The sequence below is a fragment of the Eptesicus fuscus genome, chromosome 14 (assembly GCF_027574615.1).
Source record: "Eptesicus fuscus isolate TK198812 chromosome 14, DD_ASM_mEF_20220401, whole genome shotgun sequence".
Classification (NCBI taxonomy): Eukaryota; Metazoa; Chordata; class Mammalia; order Chiroptera; family Vespertilionidae; genus Eptesicus; species Eptesicus fuscus.
The window spans coordinates 12,390,289-12,410,458 of NC_072486.1; the positions used below are offsets into that span (position 1 = coordinate 12,390,289).

A 20,170-nucleotide genomic window follows, 5' to 3' on the forward strand; every position below is an offset into this window, starting at 1 on the left:
GCTTCCTTTCTAATAAATCCTGATTGGCAGACTTTGCTGGTTTTAGATCAGTACAATAAATGCACATTAATCATTGTAATTCTCCCACCTTCAGTTAAGTAGAGAGAGGGAGGGCTGTCCAAAAGCTCTGGGTTTCCAGCAAAGTGATCTCTGAGCCTTTTCAGTGTTTGCTGCCTCTGTTGGCTTTGTCGATCCCCCATGAGAAGCGACGGCCTAAGAATTGGTCCAGAGGTCTTGGTTCTAGATTTGGAAGCAACAATCCAGCAGCCTCCCACTTCAGGCACGTCCACGCATTTATGACACATCACACATTTATGACACATTCACACACTTGTGACTCATCATCACGGGTCTCTCCACTCGAATGTTGCCTGGGACAGGGAGCTTACCACCTCACAATACTGCCTCATTTCATTAGCATCTATGATTCTAGACCAGCCGATGGGCTGCAAGAATTTTTGTATCTGAATATTTATTCAGAGGCACTAGCCTTTTTTCCCTTAGATTGTCAAATAAGAAAATGACAGCAGCCAACATAATAGTAGTACTCCAGTGTGAATGCCCTGTCTTGAGCCATTAATATACACTGAGTGGCCAGATTATGATGATCTCTGAACACACAATAATCTGGCCACTCAGTGTATATCCTACCTAATAATAGAGTAATATGCAAATTGACCGTACCTTCGCTATGCCCACGATTGGCCGGGGGGGGGGGCGGGACTCGGGGTGGCTGATTGGGCTGGCAGGACGCTGAGCTCGCGTTGCCAGCGCGGTGCGAGCTCAGCGTCTGCGCCATGGCTGTGCTGTGGCACAGAAGGGGCCTCTGGGGCAGCGAGCCCACATCCCGCTGCCGACCATCAAAAGCGGGGAGCTGGGTGTCCGCTCTGGCACCAGTGGACAGACACCCAGCTCTCCCATGATCGAAAGCGCAAGCGGGGGAGCTGGGTGTCTGTCCGCTCCGGCACCAGGCCAAAAGCCTCCGCCGGCACCAGCGGACACCCAGCTCCCCCGCGATCGAAAGCGGGGAGCTGTGTGTCCGCTCCAGCACCAGCGGACCCCTGCCATCAAAAGCGGGGAGCAGGCTGCCAGCAGTGTCCGCGGAGCGTGCTAGGCTTTGCGGGGGAGTGGATATGGCCTGGATGGCAGATTAGGCCTAGGGGACCCTACATGTGCATGATTTAATCATGCACTGGGCCTCTAGTCCTATATAATAAAAGGCTAATATGCAAATTGTCCCCTTGACCAGGAGTTCGACCAGCAGGCAGGCCGGCCAACCGCCCACGTCCCCTCCCCCCTGGCCAGGCTGGCTGGACCCTACCCATGCACGAATTCATGCACTGGGCCTCTAAATATATATATATGTATGTATGTATACACACACACACACACACACACACACACACACACACACACACTGAGTGGCCAGATTATTATGCATTCAGAGATCATAATAATCTGGCCACTCAGTGTATAGGTTGTATAAGAGAATTGCATCTTATTGGTCATGTTGCATAATAAGTTTGCATCTGATTGGTTAATTCTGAGTACCAGAAATCCTTATATACAAGTATGGGCACCTGGTTTTTTTAAAAAGTCACTTTGGACCAAAAAGGATAGGTTGTTGTTGTTGTTATTGTTATCATTATTTTGTAAATAAATCAAAACTACCTTTTTTTGTCAGATCTGCAAAAATATATTTTTTGGTGTGCCGCAGAATTTTAGTAATTAATTTATGCTTACCATAAATGAAAGAGTTTTAAAATCACTGTCCTAGACAATTAGATTTTGCCACAAGCCTGACAATGGGAGCCCTCCAAGATCTCTCCCGAGGGTTAGGAAGAAGAATTTTTTCCAGCACAGTCATCACTTTCTGCTGGGGTTAAAAAATGACTAAGAGAGTCCTTGACTGATGCACAATGGCTCCTGGGAATTCCATTTTTGAGAGGGTAGCTGTGTCCACCCCTTTGTCAGCTTTCCAGGTGGGTGTTTCTCTCCCTTCGCCAAATTTGGTTGGGGTTAGAACCGAACGAAGATTTCCCCCTATCAGCATCCTTGGATAAAGGGGGAGAACATGATTCATTTAAGCCAGAGCTTATAACACTTTAGGAATTGAAATTCTGGGATTGAATACACAGAAATTATTTGTTTGGTATGCTATTTGAAATAGATTGGTTTGGTTTTCATTGAGCTTTTTCTGAGATCACATCCTAAAGAAAAAGAGAAATGTGTTGGATGCCTCAAAGTTTTCTGACTTGGAATGGTTGGTCTTTCACCTATTCATCAACTGGTCATCTTTTATATTTAGTATCTACTACTCTAATGTGCATGTGATTTTACTTTATAAGCATAAAGACTTGTTTTTCCTCTGTGGCATGGGTATACATTGTCTTTCACCTCTTTCTTCCACCCTGCCCCCCAGGCCAGCGCCTACCTATTGGTAGTAGCTGCTAGGAGCACAGTGTTGAGAAGGGTTCTGCGGTCGAGTCTGGTGCCGTGGAAAAGAGTGCCATGTTTTTAGCTCTGACTCGTGGGCACAGGCAGGCTGAGTGGGAGCACAGGTGCCACACGTGTCACCCCTTAGTGATGTTAGAGGGTTGATATTAAGAGATCTCTGCCACAGTCTCTATATTTTGCTATTGGTGGGACGTCCAGCAAGTGAAGTTTGCCTCAGTTCTTCACCCATAAAACGGCCTTGTTTCAAGACCCCCTGACACCCTGCAAAAGAAATGGATCTCTTTGAAGTGGACTATCCTTCAGATCTAGTGCTCTACCGGATAGGAACCTATGCTTCTTGCAGGAAATCCCCAACGAGAGGAAGCCAGCTTACACAAAGAATAGGTTGCTGGTCCCTTCTGACCGTCTTCATCATTCCCTATTATCCAGGCGTCCTCAAACTACGGCCCGCGGGCCACATGCGGGTGTTTTTGCCGTTTTGTTTTTTTTACTTCAAAATAAGATATGTGCAGTGTACATAGGAATTTGTTCATAGGTTTTTTTTTAAACTATAGTCCGGCCCTCTAACGGTCTGAGGGACAGTGAACTGGCCCCCTGTTTAAAAAGTTTGAGGACCCCTGCTTATCTGTAGTGTTCGAGGTTGATCTTTGCTTGAGTGTTTTTCCCCTCCCAGGCTTTGGCTCAGCTATCTCGTTAACTAGACTGATTCATATATGAGAAATTTTCTTCCCTGTTGAATTTGGTGATTTTCTTGAGAAGAATCTTCACTTATTGCTTTAACACTTTAAAAAGGATCTTTTATAAAAATAATAGGTGCTCACTGTAAGTCATTTCCAAGGTACATGCAATCCATGTGACTTGCAATACTTTAATTTACTTTTAAACGGCTGCTGACAGGTCAGAATAAAAGGAAGCCTGTTGGTTGCGGAGGTCATCCGTGACATTGTTGAGTGGTGGGCGTGAAAGGCTGGTTAGAGTCTATTCATGACAGCATAGGAACAGAGGAAGAGGGTACCCAATTCTACCAGGCTCCCAGACAGGATCTGAGAGACGCCTTCACAAATGTTCTGTTTGGAACCTTAAGCATGTCTAATGCCATGCTTAACCCTGCCCTCCTCTCTCCCCACGTGGATAATTCTCTGATTCATTAACTGGTTGAAAGAGTAGATAGAGCTTGAGTCCTGGGTTCTAGTTACACATCTTTTTAGCTTTCACAGCACATGGCAGATGCAAATTAGTGGACTGAATGCAGCAGCAATTATCCCTCCATTAGGGGAGGTGAGAATGTATGGCCAGGTATACATGTGGAATGTGAACAAGAAACTCACAGATTCCTCAGCTTCCTCACTCCAGTGACATATTGTGAGGATCTTAAAAAATGAACTAAGGCCTCTCCATTGAGTTTCTTCTGGCAAATGATGATATAATCCCTAAATGCTTTGTATCCCGGGATCTCTGAATGAGCTACTCTACTAGAAACTATGAAACAGGTTCTGACCGTCTTCATCGTTCCCTATTATCTGTAGTGTTCGAGGTTGGTCTTTGCTAGTTGGGTGACCTTGCCATCTATAAGAATAAAAGCGTAATATGCTAATTAGACCGGACGTCCTTCCGGACTAAGCTGGGGCTGCAGCCGCGGGATTGAGGCAGCTGCAGTGGCTGTGAGGGAGGGATCCGGATCCAGGCAGCAGCGAGGGAGGGATCCAGGCAGCTGCCCGAAGCTGCAAAGGCCCAGTCTTGCACGAATTTCATGTGTCGGGCCTCTAGTGTTATATAAAACCTCTGAATCTCAGTTTTTCAGCTGTGAAATTTAGAAAATTGTGCTTCCTTTTGAGAACTAAATGAAATAATAAATATGAAGTACCTAGGCTAGCAGATGGTAGACATTTGGTAAGTGGGGATTAAATTAATGAATGAAGAAGCATGAAATTGCTAGATAGAAAATTACTATTCACAAAGCTCTGTGGACACATGAAGTAGGTTAAGGGGTATCTAAGTGGGAGAGGCAGTTACTATTTCAAAACTTGTACAATATGAGCAATTGCAGTTTCCTGTTGTGTTTTCCCACTGCCCCCTTCCATTTCTTTCCTAGAACTTTGAAACTAGCATGTTTCAGAAGCCAGATTGAGCTAAAGATGCATGACTAGGTTTTATCTTTAATGAAAGAGTTCTATATGCCCTAAACTTTACTTCTTCAATCAATGTCTATTAAGAACCTATTATTAAAAGACTGGGCAGGGAGATTTGAGCTACAAAGGACAGGACAGTGGAGCAGACCCCTACAAACAAGTGGTCAACTCTGGGGTGGCTGTGGATTGTGAAGGGGGCATGGCCTCCATCCTTTCTTTCCTTTCTATGTTGCTAGCATTTGCTACATAAGTCAGAAAACAGAAGGTGAATCCTGCTAAAATAATTGACAAGTACTTAGTTCATGATTACAGAGGGTTTGAAATGAAAGATCTGTTGCCAGGTAAGTCTCCTTACAGATATGCAATTTGTTCTCGTCACCCTCGTGTCCCTGCGCTAATCTAAGGTGGCTTTTGAGCCTCCCGGGGTCATCCATGAGTGTTTGCTATTAGATGATGCAGCACTCCGAGTCCAGCTGCTGGGCTTGGTGCCGGAACCCACAAGACACAAATTCATGGGAGAGAATTTGCCAGGAAGAGAAAAGTGAATTAAAGCTATAATGCTCAGGTATTTATAATTTCAGCATCTGGGTATTGCAAATACTTAGTCCTGTTTATTTCTTTTAATTCATCACGTCTTCAGAGACACCAGATTTACCAGCTGCCTTTTGTACGTAGGGGCTAAACACTCTTGAGAAAGACCAATCAAGGAGGAGGGTCTTGGGAATGTTATAATTCATCATAATTGTTCTTTGATGGTCACAGAAGAGGAAAAGCAATGAGTATGAACTTGCTCAGGAGCCAGACGGCTTGAGTTTAAATCTTAGGGTTGTTCATAAGCTGTTTGACCTTCGGCAGTTACTTATAAGGTTTTGCAAATTGCCTAGCTAGAAGAGAGCCTGCATGTGGAGAGTGCTATGTAAGTGATGGATGCATAAACCAGTCTCACCTTCCCCAAGAAGAGTCCCAGGAGCCCTCAAGCAGTACGCGTGGGGACTGTTCCTTTCAGCTGGAGGGGACGTGACATGGCACAGTCAGACGTCTTGGCTTCTGTCTAGGTTGCTCAGAGAGGAGGAGTCAGCAAGGGCCACTAGATGTTAGCAGCCTTACAGCTCATTATAACCTTTCATACTGTTACGGGGAAAGCTTCTTGTCCCCACCTGTTGTTCGTGGGAGTGGGCTTTTTGCGATATTTTGAGAAAAGGAATTTTCTGAGATTCGCGTGGGAGGGTGAAATCGTTTTATTTCTGTGGAATTACACCCCTGAGTTTCCCTGGTCCTATTTCCCTTTGTCCCACCAAGGAAGAAGTGTAGCTGTGGCGTCTTCAAAATAAAAGCCAGTGTCCAGAGTTTCCATTCCATGTTAGGGTGTAGTCCAGTTTAGCATCAGGCTAGCTTAGTTTGTGTTTCTTGCCCTAGCCCATTAGTCCATTGCGTGTCGGGTCAGCATGGCCACATGGCATGGAGGAAATACGGGGTGAATGCAAGGATGCCAAGAGAGCCATGAGCCCAGAGCACCAGCTCCTTTGTTTAGGGGATTATGTATTCCCAAATTTTCATGGGCTTGCATTGGCTCCACCTCTTCTAGCCAGTGATTTCTGTTCCTAGGTTTGATTGATAAGTGTATCTCCTAGGTCCCCCAACTTCACTGCACATGCATCCACCCTCCTCTTTGTCCTCTCCCCCAGTGATCTGCAGGAGATGGGGGGGGACTCGCTGGTGACTGTGAAATTGCAGCTTCCCGGTGAAGCTGTCCAGATGGCCATGCTCATGATGTCTGGCCTCCCTTTTGCTCCTTTCCTGCTATTAATATCTAGCTAATTACCATAGTATCGATGCTGTCCTTTGGAGTCTCAAAACAACCCAGGGAGGGCTGTACTGTTTTCTATGCTTTAGAGAGAAAATATGATCCAGAGATACTAACTGCCTTGTTTAGAGGTACACAGCTGATAAAGCGGTAGGGGACCAGGCATCCATCCATTTGGAGAACCCTAGTTTTTTTAGATGTTAGAAAGCTTCCGTAGAAGTTAATTCAAGTTCCATGTGCCTTAAGTGCAAATGTTTGTTGTTTAAACAAACCTCCAAAAGCCAACGCCTCTGAGGATGCAGGGACAAGAATAACATTGATGAGTAAAGCATCCTTAAGGATCCCTAAGGTCTGATTGTCTGCAGCTGTTTTTTTTCTGGAGGGAACTACGGAGAAAAATTAGCTATATATTTCTGTCTTAGTTTTCCAGATTCCACCTTTCTGGACATTTTACTGCCTACCTTTGGTTACACTAATGGTTATGACATTACCAGAGGCCCGTGCACGAATTCGTGCACAGGTGGGGTCCGGAAGACCCGCCCCAATGGGGGCCGATCAGGACCAAGCTGGTGAAGGGGGAAGGGGCCAAGGGTGGTTGGCCGGCCAGCCCTGCTCCTGATCAGGATGTGGGGGCTGATTAAGGGCGGGGCCGGCCAGGGGGAGGGGCCACGGGACAAACATTTGATATGGGAAGAGGTTAAAACTTCAGCTAAAATGACATATTTGAGTTGTCAGGTGTCTTTGTTACTTTCCATGTCCACAAATGATAGGCTGTCAGCTACATTCCACACCAAAGAGCAGGAAGAAACTGAACTTTTATATTTTTATTGATTTCAGAGAGGAAGGGAGAGAGAGATAGAAACATCAGTGATGAGAGAGAATCATTGATCGGCTGCCTCCTGCCACCCCCCAATGGGGGATCAAGCCCACAACCCAGGCATATGCCCTTGACCAAAATCGAACCTGGGGCCCTTCAGTCCATAGTCCGATGCTCTATCCACTGAGCCAAACCAGCTAGGGCAAGAAACTGAACTTTTAAAACACTTCTGGGAGTTGCTGAGCTGCTGATACTGCTCTGCAGTTCCAGAATAGCAAGCACAGTAAATATAGTTGGGTGGGTCTTAGAAACAATACCTTGATAGAAACTATATGGGATGCTTTAAGAAAATAATTTATTTACTCATGGTTGGCATTGGCCATAGTGCAGGGTACAGGAAGGCAGAACCCTGACCACGTGCTTTTATTTGAGAGCACAGCTTACTAGCTGTGCAGTTAATGGAATTTTCTCTAGAAGCCATAATGCAGATGTGAACTGAACTGAATCAATAGTTTTTTCCCAGGGAGGGGAAAGTCTAAGTCAGTGGTCAGCAAACTGCGGCTCGAGAGCCACATGTGGCTCTTTGGCCCCTTGAGTTTTTAGCAAAGGCCAGCTTAGGAGTACCCTAATTAAGTTAATTACAATGTACCTACCTATATAGTTTAAATTTAAAAAATTTGTCTCTCAAAAGAAATTTCAATCGTTGTACTGTTGATATTTGGCTCTGTTGACTAATGAGTTTGCTGACCACTGGTCTAAGTCTACTTCAATGATATAATGATATTAAAATATTAAAGGCCAGGAAGTGACAGTGTAAGAAGGACAGGCAAAACAGAAGACTTTCGTAGACTAATCTGACATCTCTAAGGTCCTCTACACCCTGGCCCTACCATTGACCCTAGCTGTGTCTCCCTCTGCACCTATGAGCAAACCACATCAACTAAAACCACCTCATCTGTCCCCACTCACATTCCTGGCATTCACTGGCTGAATGGTGTCTCCCTCCCACCCCAAAGATATGTCCACATCCTAATCCTTGGAACCTGTGAGTGTTACCTTATTGGGTAAAAAGGGCCTTTGCAGATATAATTTAAGGATCTTTAGATAAGGAGATCATCTTAGATTATCCAGGTCAGCCTTAAATTCAACAACCAGTGTCCTTATAAGAACACACCGAGGAGACCATAGACATGGAGAAGGTAAGAAGATGGAGGCAGAGATTAGAGTGATGTGGCTACAAGCCAAGGAATAACAACAGCCACTAGGAACCAGAAGAGACAAGAAATGCTATTATGAATTGAATGCTTGTGTCTCCACTGGGTTCATACTTTGAAGCGTTAACTCTCAGGGTGATGGTATTTAGAGGCAGGGCTTTCAGGCCTGGTCAGTGTGGCCCAGTGATTGAGCATCGACCTATGAACCAGGAGGTCACGGTTCGTTTCCCCATCAGGGCACATGCCTGGGTTGCAGGCTTGATCCCCAGTGAGGGGCATGCAGGAGGCAGCCAATCAGTGATTCTCTCTCATCACTGATGTTTCTATCTCTCCCTTCCTCTGAAATCAATAAAAATATATTTTAGAGAGAGAGGGAGAGAGAGAGAGAGTCTGAGGGTCTTCTGGAGGTTCATTTTAGATGAGGTCATGAGGATGATGCCCTCCAGATGGGCTTAGTGCCCTTATAAGAGGAAAGACACCAGGGCTCGTTCTCTCTCACGCTTGGAGGAAAGGCCCTGTGAACACCCAGAGAAAAGGCAGCTACAGACCACTCCAATTACACGCTCTAAGAAGTGGGTTCTCACCAGGAACCGAATCTACCAACACCTTGATCTTGGACTTCCCGCCTCGGTGTTTTGTTACAGCAGCCCGAGTTAAGACAAACCCATTCTCCCCTGCCTCTGGAGCCAGCATGGCCTCCAGAACTAGGGATTACATTTCTGTGGTTTTAAGCCACCAGTCTGCGGCACTTGGTCAGGGTAGCCTTAGAAACCCTGCTGCTCCCTGAGTGCCAGTTTTTCCTCAAGTCCCAGCCCACGTTCTCCCCCTGAGGTGGATCTGCCTGCGGCGATGGTGCTCACCTGACAGCTGCAGGAGGTGGTTTGAATCTCCCATTCTGTATTTACAAGTTTTCCTCTCTTTATTTTCAAGGTATGTTAACTTCTTGGCAGCCAGCATTGGGTTTTACATCTCTGCATCTCCAGTACCTGCCTGGTGCTAAGCCTTAGATCTTTGAGTAGACATTACTCAAATTAAATAGAAGCTCAGTTTTGGACTAGAATATAACCCACTTAACACAAAAGTCAACCCTTCTTATTTATTTATTTATTTATTTATGTATATTTATTTATTTATTATTTTTTGTTAATCCTCACCCAAGGGTACTTTTTTCCATTGATTTTTTTAGAGAGAGTGGGAGGGAAGGAGAGTGGGAAATATCGATGTGAGAGAGACACATCAATTGGTTGCCTCCCACACACGCCCCAACTAGGGCAGGGGATCAAACCTGTAACCCAGGTACGTGTCCTTGTGCAGGTATTGAACCTGTGACACTTTGGTGCACGGGCTGACACTCTAACCATGGAGAAAAAGTGGTTAGGGCAAGTCATTCCTTCTTGATACATAAGGCACTCGGGATCCGAACCTTCTGCTAGGTCCTCATGGGAACCAGAGTTTCTTGTCTAGCACTGTGAAAAAGTTCACCGATGATTTTGGATCAAGGATAAGGGCATTTATTATGCTGAACTTCTGCCTCCTGCTGCTATTACTTTTAAATCATGTTTGCTTTAATTATTCGGAATGTGTCTCTACTTTGATTGCAAATTCCAATTAGTTTTGAAAAATAGCTTGAGCACGCTCTAAGAGAGAACACTGCTGTCAGCCAGTGCCAGCCAGCAGCGGAGGGGTGTCTCAAGGAGGCGCGAGGCCTGTGATTGGAGTGCAAGAGCGTTCTGTCTGAATATAGAGTGGGAATCACTGGGTGCGGTGCTTCTCTCCAGTGCTCAGACACCACAGGGCAGAGCTCTCTGAAATGCCAAAGAAATACGATTTTTAAAAATAAAAGGTAATAAAGAGAAAATATGGGAACAGCGCTGGAAGGTATAAAACGAAGAGCATAGTCTCCCCCATTCACACGTCTGACCCAGGCGCATACGCATAGGAGTCTGAGGTGGAGGTTTTCTCTGTCGTCACTTGGTCCATGCCCGTGTGTGGTGAGATAACCCAGGATCCCCTCCACAGCCTGTCAGCCACTGCGGAAAGAAGGCAGTTCTTAAGAAAGGGGTAGTGGTCGTTTTTCATCGTACTAATTACTAGAGAATCAGACAACCCATTCTTTTTTCAATAATATGTTTTTATTGATTTTTAGAGGAGAAGAGAGAGCGAAACATGGATGAGAGAAACATTGATTGGCTGCCTCCTGCACACGTCCTACTGGGGATTGAGCCTGCAACCCCGGCATGTGCCCTGACCGGGCACCTCTTGGTGCATGGGATGGTGCTCAACCGACTGAGCCACACCAGGCAGGGCAGACAGTCCATCCTTTATGAAGTCCTGAAATGCAGGGCCTTGTAACTCCTACCTGTTAGTCCTGGTTTTGCCCTCAGAGCCTAACGAGTCATATCCTAATTCCTAAAATAGCCCGTCTCCTACACAGTGGCTGCTCCAGGTGGGCCCATAGCCCCGCAGCTGCGGCCTCACCTGTGCAGGTGAAGAAGCCCAGGCCTCGCCCCAGACCCACTGAACGGAAATCTGCATTTTGATGAGATCTTCCGTGATTGGTGTGCACGTCACAGGACGAGAAGCACTGCATTTGATTGCGTGCACTACCACCCCTCCCCCAACTAACTTGTTCCCTTACTTGTATGCTACCAGGACCACTGGTGTTCACCAAATCTTAGTTGAGGAAGAAACAATTGATAAGAAGAAACAATTGCAAATCTCAGTAATTGAAATATAAGCACAGAGTTGGTCTGATATGGTTACAGTTACTTACATTCACTGGAATTCTGTTGACAAGTATTTCCACGTGTCCGCAGTACAATCATAAAAGATTACATTGATGATCCTGAGGGTTTACAAGATCACAAATGCCTTTGATCTCTAAAGACACGTTAAATTATGATATACTCCATGTGATTTAACACTGAGTCTTGCTTTGTGATTTTTAAAACTCTGAAAAACAGACTAAATAAGTGATCCAAACAACCCACTCCCCGCGTCATGGCCGATAGAGGCCGCCACCAAACTTCCTTCCATCACACCCTTCAGCTGCAGAAGAATGAAAGTGAAGCCCTTTTCTATTTCTGACATCGCCGCCGCCAGGGCGGTGCCTAGAATCAGCCTCTGAGAGGTGCACGGGTGCTGAGCTGGAGGGACATGCTCTGGATTGGGGCACTCAGCAATATGGAAATGAACCAGCCGTGTGCAGGAGCCAATGCTTAGCTGCCTTCCCAACCACAAAGAAGCGTTCTACATTCGGCACCTTTGAGACATTCGGTAAAACAGACTGAATTTAGTGCCAGATGACAGTGCCAGACTGTCTTCAGTTAACTCAAGCCTTAAGCAGCCACTGCCCCCACACCCCGTCATAGTTCTCTCTCCACCTGCTGTGCCCGGTGAGCTTTAAGCCCGAAGCCCCAGGGCGGGATATCAGCCCAGGGCGTTGGGCTAAGTCAGCAGGCCTTGCTCTGCCCAGGGGCCAAGTCCACCCTGTGCTGTGCATCTCAGCTCAAGGTGCATGCCCTGCGCCCGGGGCACTGCGTATGTGAGGAACAGGTGGAGCCACTCCCTGCCACCCAGGCCTTTCAGCCAAGAGCAGCTGGCATCTCTGTCTTGTCTGTCCTGAGTACCAATCCATCCCAGTCCAGCACACAGTACAAGACCTCCACCCATGGGCCTCGTGGGGTCCCTTTTATGCCCCACCCCCTTGCTCCTAAGACGCATTCAGTAACTATTTAGGGCCCCTATGTCCAAAGCAGTGAGATTATAACAAACAATATCGAGCTCCTGGCCGCACGCATCCCGAATTCTAGATAGGGAGAAGGACAATGCCAGTGAGGTTTGTGTAGGCGCCAAGGAGGGAGGGAATTCTGTCTGAGGAAGAAGTTTGGGGCTAAATGAGCAGTAGATGGAGCAGACATTCAGACATACAAAAGGCAAGGAGCAAAGACTTGGCAGCATTAAAAGGCACAGCTGACTTCCACACCCCCTCTCCCCGCACCCCGCACCCCTCACCGTGGGACTACCTTGCAGGAAACGTAGATCTCAGCAGGGTCTCAGACCTTGCTTGTCTTTGTCCATAGGAGTGTGTTTCTTCACCGGTGCTTCAGGACCTTGGCCACCTCCTTGATTTGCCCACCTGTTTCCCTGCCCCATGCGTTTATTTCTGGGTCATCATCAGAATTCACACGTGTAGAGGACGGTAGAATATACAGTATGCATACGGAGCGGAATGATTAAGCATGTAGATTTTTCAGTCAGGTGGCTTTCCCCCTGGGCAGCTTTGTAGCCCTGGGGAAGTTTTCTAATCCACCCTTCCTCAGTTTCCACATTCAAAAAATAAAGATGCTAATGAATCCAGTATCACAGGATTGTGCAAGGATTAAGAGCAATATTGTAAGTATGGTGATTAGCACACTGCCTGGTGCTTAATAAATCTTAGCTGTTGTAATTACCTCATTAATTCCTTCAGCATATTGATACCTACTCTGTGCTGTTAAGTAGTGAGTAAGACAGGGAAGGTTCCTGCTTTCCGGGAGCTGGAACGTGTGCTCCAGTCCTTTTATACGATCACTGGTATTGTTTACATTGTGGTATTTATGCATTGTTTCAGTCAGACCTCACTGCGTGGCATTTCCGGAGGCACTATTCTCCGTGTTTTTTAAATGGCAGGTATTATGGTGTATCTAACGTCTCTGGCTCCCAGCCTCAGGGGGAGCAGTACGCCCCCCACTGAGAACACTGGCTGGATGTCGCTCAGGTTTCATCCCAGGATGGTGACAGACAGGGAAGTGGGGAGGCAGGGTTTGGATGCCAAGCCCAGAAGAGGAGTTGGCTGGGGTGCCTTCTTCCTCAGCCCGGGAGAGCCTTCACGGTCTTAAATGCTTTAAATCTGGGTTTTGGTAAGGGTTTTACCTTCTGAGCCCAGGTAGAAGATACCATAAGGGAAAAAAGAGGATATTTTGTACAAATAAATGTGAACCCTGTTTGGCTTATTTACCTTAAGAGCCAACAAAGCCCATCTAATTCCCTGCTCGCCACATTGGCTCCTTGGTGGGAATGTCCTACGTCTCAAGAGGTCAGGAGAATGGAGGCCTAATGTGAATCCTTGAAACATTATAGAAATTGAACTCTTCTTTTCCTTTAAGCTACAGGTTTAGTCTCAATCCACCCCACCCCTCACCCCCCAGTTTTGTAAAATATACAATGGAATCTCATCCCTCCTGGCATTGCATTTTGCATAATTGAATGTATTGAGCAGATGTGCATGATGGCCTAGTATTAGTACTCTGCGTGTTACCTTCTGCTTGGGAGTCTTAACACAAATCGAAAGGACTTGATTCCCTTAGAACATGTTCCAGAAGATTTTCAGTCTTAACTTTTCTTTTTTTTTTTTTTTTTTTTAAATTTCTTTATTGATTAAGGTGTCACATATTTGTCCTCATCCCCCCATTCCCATCCCACCCCTCTCCCCACGCATGCCCCAATCCCCTGTTGAACTTAACCGTTGGATAGGCTTATATGCATGCATACAGGTCCTTTGGTTGAACTCTCCCCCTCCCCCCCACCCTCCCCCTACCCTACCCTACCCTATCCTCCCTCTGAGGCCCGATAGTCCGATCGATGCCTCCTTGCTTCTGGTTCTGTTCTTGTTCCTCAGTCTATGTTGTTCCTCATTTCCTCTAGATGAACGAGATCAAATGTCACTAGATATATACTAATAAGAACTGAATGTGAGACGAGCAATAATATTTATGCTGACAGGCAAATGAATCAATCTGTAGCGAGCTTCCCCCTGGACCAAAAGTTCTTTTGAGACCCAATTTCGATGTCCAGTAGTTCCTTATGTGTACATGTCAGCACTGACCCCTCAGCTCTGGATGGTGGACAAATGGTGGTAATGGAGGTCTGACTCCCTCTGGTTTGGTCTCGGCCGATCGCAGGGGCACGGCGTCACCTGGACTAAGGGGCATGTGGCCTCACCCATACCCAAGGGGCGCGTGGTCTCACCCGGGCCTGGGACCCAGCCTCACCCGGATGGATCCAGGGGCGCACGGCCTCACCCGGACCCAGGATCTGGCTTCACCCGTACCCAAGGACGCTTGGCCTCTCCCAGACCCAGGGGCACGTGGCCTCACCCGGGCTTAGTTGCACAAGGCCTCACCTGGATCCAGGGACACATGGTCTCTCCCGGACCCAGGGACGCTTGGCCTCTCCCAGACCCAGGGCCACTTGGGCTCACCCGGGCCTAGGTGCACGAGGCCTCATCCGGATCCAGGGACGCATGGTCTCACCTGGACCCAGGGACGCTTGGCCTCTCCCAGACCCAGGGGCACGTGGCCTCACCCGGGCCTGGGTTCACGAGGCCTCACTCGGATCCAGGGACACATGGTCTCACCCAGACCCAGGAACGTTTGGCCACCCCCAGACCCAGGGCCACTTGGGCTCACCCGGGCCTAGGTGAACAAGGCCTCATCCGGATCCAGGGACGCATGGTCTCACCCGGACCCAGGGACGCTTGGCCTCTCCCAGACCCAGGGCCACTTGGGCTCACCCGGGCCTAGGTGCACGAGGCCTCACCCGGATCCTGGGACACATGGTCTCACCCGGACCCAGGGATGCTTGGCCTCTCCCAGACCCAGGGCCACTTGGGCTCACCCGGGCCAAGGTGCACAAGGCCTCACCCGGATCCAGGGACACATGGTCTCACCCGGACCCAGGGACGCTTGGCCTCTCCCAGACCCAGGGCCACTTGGGCTCACCCGGGCCTAGGTGCACGAGGCCTCACCCAGATCCAGGGACACATGGTCTCACCCGGACCCAGGGACGCTTGGCCTCTCCCAGACCCAGGGCCACTTGGGCTCACCCGGGCCTAGGTGCACCAGGCCTCACCCGGATCCAGGGACACATGGTCTCACCCAGACCCAGGAACGTTTGGCCACTCCCAGACCCAGGGCCACTTGGGCTCACCCGGGCCTAGGTGCACGAGGCCTCACCCGGATCCAGGGACACATGGTCTCACCCGGACCCAGGGACGCTTGGCCTCTCCCAGACCCAGGGCCACTTGGGCTCACCCGGGCCTAGGTGCACGAGGCCTCACCCGGATCCAGGGACACATGGTCTCACCCAGACCCAGGGACGCTTGGCCTCTCCCAGACCCAGGGCCACTTGGGCTCACCCGGGCCTAGGGGCACGAGGCCTCACCCGGATCCAGGGACACATGGTCTCACCCGGACCCAGGGACGCTTGGCCTCTCCCAGACCCAGGGCCACTTGGGCTCACCCGGGCCTAGGTGGACGAGGCCTCACCCGGATCCAGGGACACATGGTCTCACCCGGACCCAGGGACGCTTGGCCTCTCCCAGACCCAGGGCCACTTGGGCTCGCCCGGGCCTAGGTGCACGAGGCCTCACCCGGATCCAGGGACACATGGTCTCACCCAGACCCAGGAACGTTTGGCCACTCCCAGACCCAGGGCCACTTGGGCTCACCCGGGCCTAGGTGCACGAGGCCTCACCCAGATCCAGGGACGCATGGTCTCACCCGGACCCAGGGACGCTTGGCCTCTCCCAGACCCAGGGCCACTTGGGCTCACCCGGGCCTAGGTGCGCGAGGCCTCACCCGGATCCAGGGACACATGGTCTCACCCGGACCCAGGGACGCTTGGCCTCTCCCAGACCCAGGGCCACTTGGGCTCACCCGGGCCTAGGTGCACGAGGCCTCACCCGGATCCAGGGACACATGGACTCACCCAGACCCAGGAACGTTTGGCCACTCCCAGACCCAGGGCCACTTGGGCTCACCCGGGCCTAGGTGCACGAGGCCTCACCCAGATCCAGGGACGCCTGGTCTCACCCGGACCCAGGGACGCTTGGCCTCTCCCAGACCCAGGGCCACTTGGGCTCACCCGGGCCTAGGTGCACGAGGCCTCACCCGGATCCTGGGACACATGGTCTCACCCGGACCCAGGGACGCTTGGCCTCTCCCAGACCCAGGGCCACTTGGGCTCACCCGGGCCTAGGTGCACGAGGCCTCACCCGGATCCTGGGACACATGGTCTCACCCGGACCCAGGGATGCTTGGCCTCTCCCAGACCCAGGGCCACTTGGGCTCACCCGGGCCTAGGTGAACGAGGCCTCACCCGGATCCAGGGACACATGGTCTCACCCGGACCCAGGGACGCTTGGCCTCTCCCAGACCCAGGGCCACTTGGGCTCACCCGGGCCTAGGTGCACGAGGCCTCACCCAGATCCAGGGACACATGGTCTCACCCGGACCCAGGGACGCTTGGCCTCTCCCAGACCCAGGGCCACTTGGGCTCACCCGGGCCTAGGTGCACCAGGCCTCACCCGGATCCAGGGACACATGGTCTCACCCAGACCCAGGAACGTTTGGCCACTCCCAGACCCAGGGCCACTTGGGCTCACCCGGGCCTAGGTGCACGAGGCCTCACCCGGATCCAGGGACACATGGTCTCACCCGGACCCAGGGACGCTTGGCCTCTCCCAGACCCAGGGCCACTTGGGCTCACCCGGGCCTAGGTGCACGAGGCCTCACCCGGATCCAGGGACACATGGTCTCACCCAGACCCAGGGACGCTTGGCCTCTCCCAGACCCAGGGCCACTTGGGCTCACCCGGGCCTAGGGGCACGAGGCCTCACCCGGATCCAGGGACACATGGTCTCACCCGGACCCAGGGACGCTTGGCCTCTCCCAGACCCAGGGCCACTTGGGCTCACCCGGGCCTAGGTGGACGAGGCCTCACCCGGATCCAGGGACACATGGTCTCACCCGGACCCAGGGACGCTTGGCCTCTCCCAGACCCAGGGCCACTTGGGCTCGCCCGGGCCTAGGTGCACGAGGCCTCACCCGGATCCAGGGACACATGGTCTCACCCAGACCCAGGAACGTTTGGCCACTCCCAGACCCAGGGCCACTTGGGCTCACCCGGGCCTAGGTGCACGAGGCCTCACCCAGATCCAGGGACGCATGGTCTCACCCGGACCCAGGGACGCTTGGCCTCTCCCAGACCCAGGGCCACTTGGGCTCACCCGGGCCTAGGTGCGCGAGGCCTCACCCGGATCCAGGGACACATGGTCTCACCCGGACCCAGGGACGCTTGGCCTCTCCCAGACCCAGGGCCACTTGGGCTCACCCGGGCCTAGGTGCACGAGGCCTCACCCGGATCCAGGGACACATGGTCTCACCCAGACCCAGGAACGGTTGGCCACTCCCAGACCCAGGGCCACTTGGGCTCACCCGGGCCTAGGTGCACGAGGCCTCACCCAGATCCAGGGACGCCTGGTCTCACCCGGACCCAGGGACGCTTGGCCTCTCCCAGACCCAGGGCCACTTGGGCTCACCCGGGCCTAGGTGCACGAGGCCTCACCCGGATCCTGGGACACATGGTCTCACCCGGACCCAGGGACGCTTGGCCTCTCCCAGACCCAGGGCCACTTGGGCTCACCCGGGCCTAGGTGCACGAGGCCTCACCCGGATCCTGGGACACATGGTCTCACCCGGACCCAGGGATGCTTGGCCTCTCCCAGACCCAGGGCCACTTGGGCTCACCCGGGCCTAGGTGAACGAGGCCTCACCCGGATCCAGGGACACATGGTCTCACCCGGACCCAGGGACGCTTGGCCTCTCCCAGACCCAGGGCCACTTGGGCTCACCCGGGCCTAGGTGCACGAGGCCTCACCCAGATCCAGGGACACATGGTCTCACCCGGACCCAGGGACGCTTGGCCTCTCCCCGACCCAGGGCCACTTGGGCTCACCCGGGCCTAGGTGCATGAGGCCTCACCCCGATCCTGGGACACATGGTCTCACCCGGACCCAGGGACGCTTGGCCTCTCCCCGACCCAGGGCCACTTGGGCTCACCCGGGCCTAGGTGCACGAGGCCTCATCCGGATCCAGGGACACATGGTCTCACCCGGACCCAGGGACGCTTGGCCTCTCCCAGACCCAGGGCCACTTGGGCTCACCCGGGCCTAGGTGCACAAGGCATCACCTGGATCCAGGGACACATGGTCTCACCCGGACCCAGGGACGCTTGGCCTCTCCCAGACCCAGGGCCACTTGGGCTCACCCGGGCCTATGTGCACGCAGCCTCACCCGGATCCAGGGACACATGGTCTCGCCTGGACCCAGGGGTGTGTGGGCTCTCCCAGACCCAGGGGCGCTTGGCCTCGCCCGGGCACGGGATCCAGCGTCATCCGGGTCCAGGGGCACTTGGCCTCACCCGGACCCGGAGTCCGGCCTCACCTGGACCCAGAGGCATGTGGCCTCACCTAGACCCAGGGACGTGAGGCCTCACTTATACCCAGAGGCGTGTGACCACACCCGAGTCCAGAGGCGCGCAACCCCGCCCGCACCCGGGTCTCAGCGGGGCCCCGTCTTCCCGATCCCAATTCCTGCCGGTCAATCCCCCCTCAGCAATTCCCCTGGCCATCCTTCCAGAGCTCCAGTATGGCTGCTGCAGAACTCGTCGGGCGGCGGCTCGGCGAAGCTCCGGTGCACCCGGTGCATGGCGGTGGGCCAGTCTGGCGTCGCTGCGTCGGCCCTTGGGTCTGCATCGGTGGCCGGTCGCCGAGCATGCGCACCTGGCCGCTTCCGGGGCGTTGAGATTCTTGACGGACTCAGAGGTTAGCAAGCGCGGAGTCTCCCACCCCATGTCTCATAGGGGCTCGTCTGTCCGTGCTTGGCTGCCAGTGGAGCCGTCCCCTCAGCCGGAGACCGCCGGGGGAACTGCGCCGAGCACGTTCCAGGCCGCTGTTGTATCGCCTGAGCCATAGTTCTTTTGTGTCGCCTGAGCTGTAGTTCTTAAAGTGTGGTCTTTGGGTCGCCGGCATCAGCATCATCCCACATACCCCTCTTTTATTCTAGTTGTAGAGCATCTACTCAGCCAGCCCTATGGTGGTCTTGGATGGTGTCTGCTCTGCTCTCTTGTCGTAGTCTCAAAGTTGTTGTGGTAGGCAACAATCAGGCTTCCGCCCTATGCCTCCATCTTGGTCCTCCTTTGTATAGTTACGTCTTGATTGTTGTTGGTGTCATTGGGGGGGCTCTCTTTGTCTATAAAGGAAGAGTTGCTGTGCAGGAGACACGTTTATGGGCCGGGTCTTGGTGCAGCAAAGCTTTGGCGCTCACTGAATATTCCCGTTGAATGTGTCCCTTATGCACGTGGTTGAAATCTGGTGTCATCTCCCACAGACCACTAGATGCCCTCGTTTCTGGGTCTCCAATGGCGTGTAGATCAGCTACTGCCTTAGGCACTCAGCAAGGATTACAGCAAAAACTGTAGTTTCTTCCTCCTGTCTGAGTGGCCCTGGAGCAGTCCGACTAGAACAGCAGATTATCTGGTCCGCTGCCAGAGGGCAGGCCACCCACATGCATAAGCCGTTGCTTGGGGCGCAGGTGTGCCTGCAAGACTTGCGGGGCAGGTCTTCAAAACCTGCGGGGCGGGTCCCAGGGCGGGGCGGGGTCTCAGGGCGCCAACAGGCCATGGTGCGGCGAGCCTCGATGGCTGTGAGTCTGGTCCTTCTGCCTTCCATGTATCTAAGTCCCCTTGTTCCGCACTCCAGCGCAGCAAACACTGATTGCTGGGCGCACCTCTGCAAGAGTCCCGCCTCTCCCCGCAGGCATCTGGGTCTCCCGGGTTTCGCCAGAAGATGGGTTTCAGGGTGATGGAGAGCTAATCTCCCTTAGGTTTGGAACAAAAGCCCCTTTCCCCCGCCACCAGCCAGACCCAC

At 52.0% G+C, this 20,170-nt stretch overlaps 1 protein-coding gene across 4 annotated transcripts in view; it reads left to right on the forward strand.

Annotated features, from left to right (window-relative positions):
- The window catches only part of OSBPL3 (oxysterol binding protein like 3), a 149,898-nt gene that overhangs the window by 66,917 nt on the left and 62,811 nt on the right, over positions 1 to 20,170 (forward strand). The window lies entirely within an intron of this gene.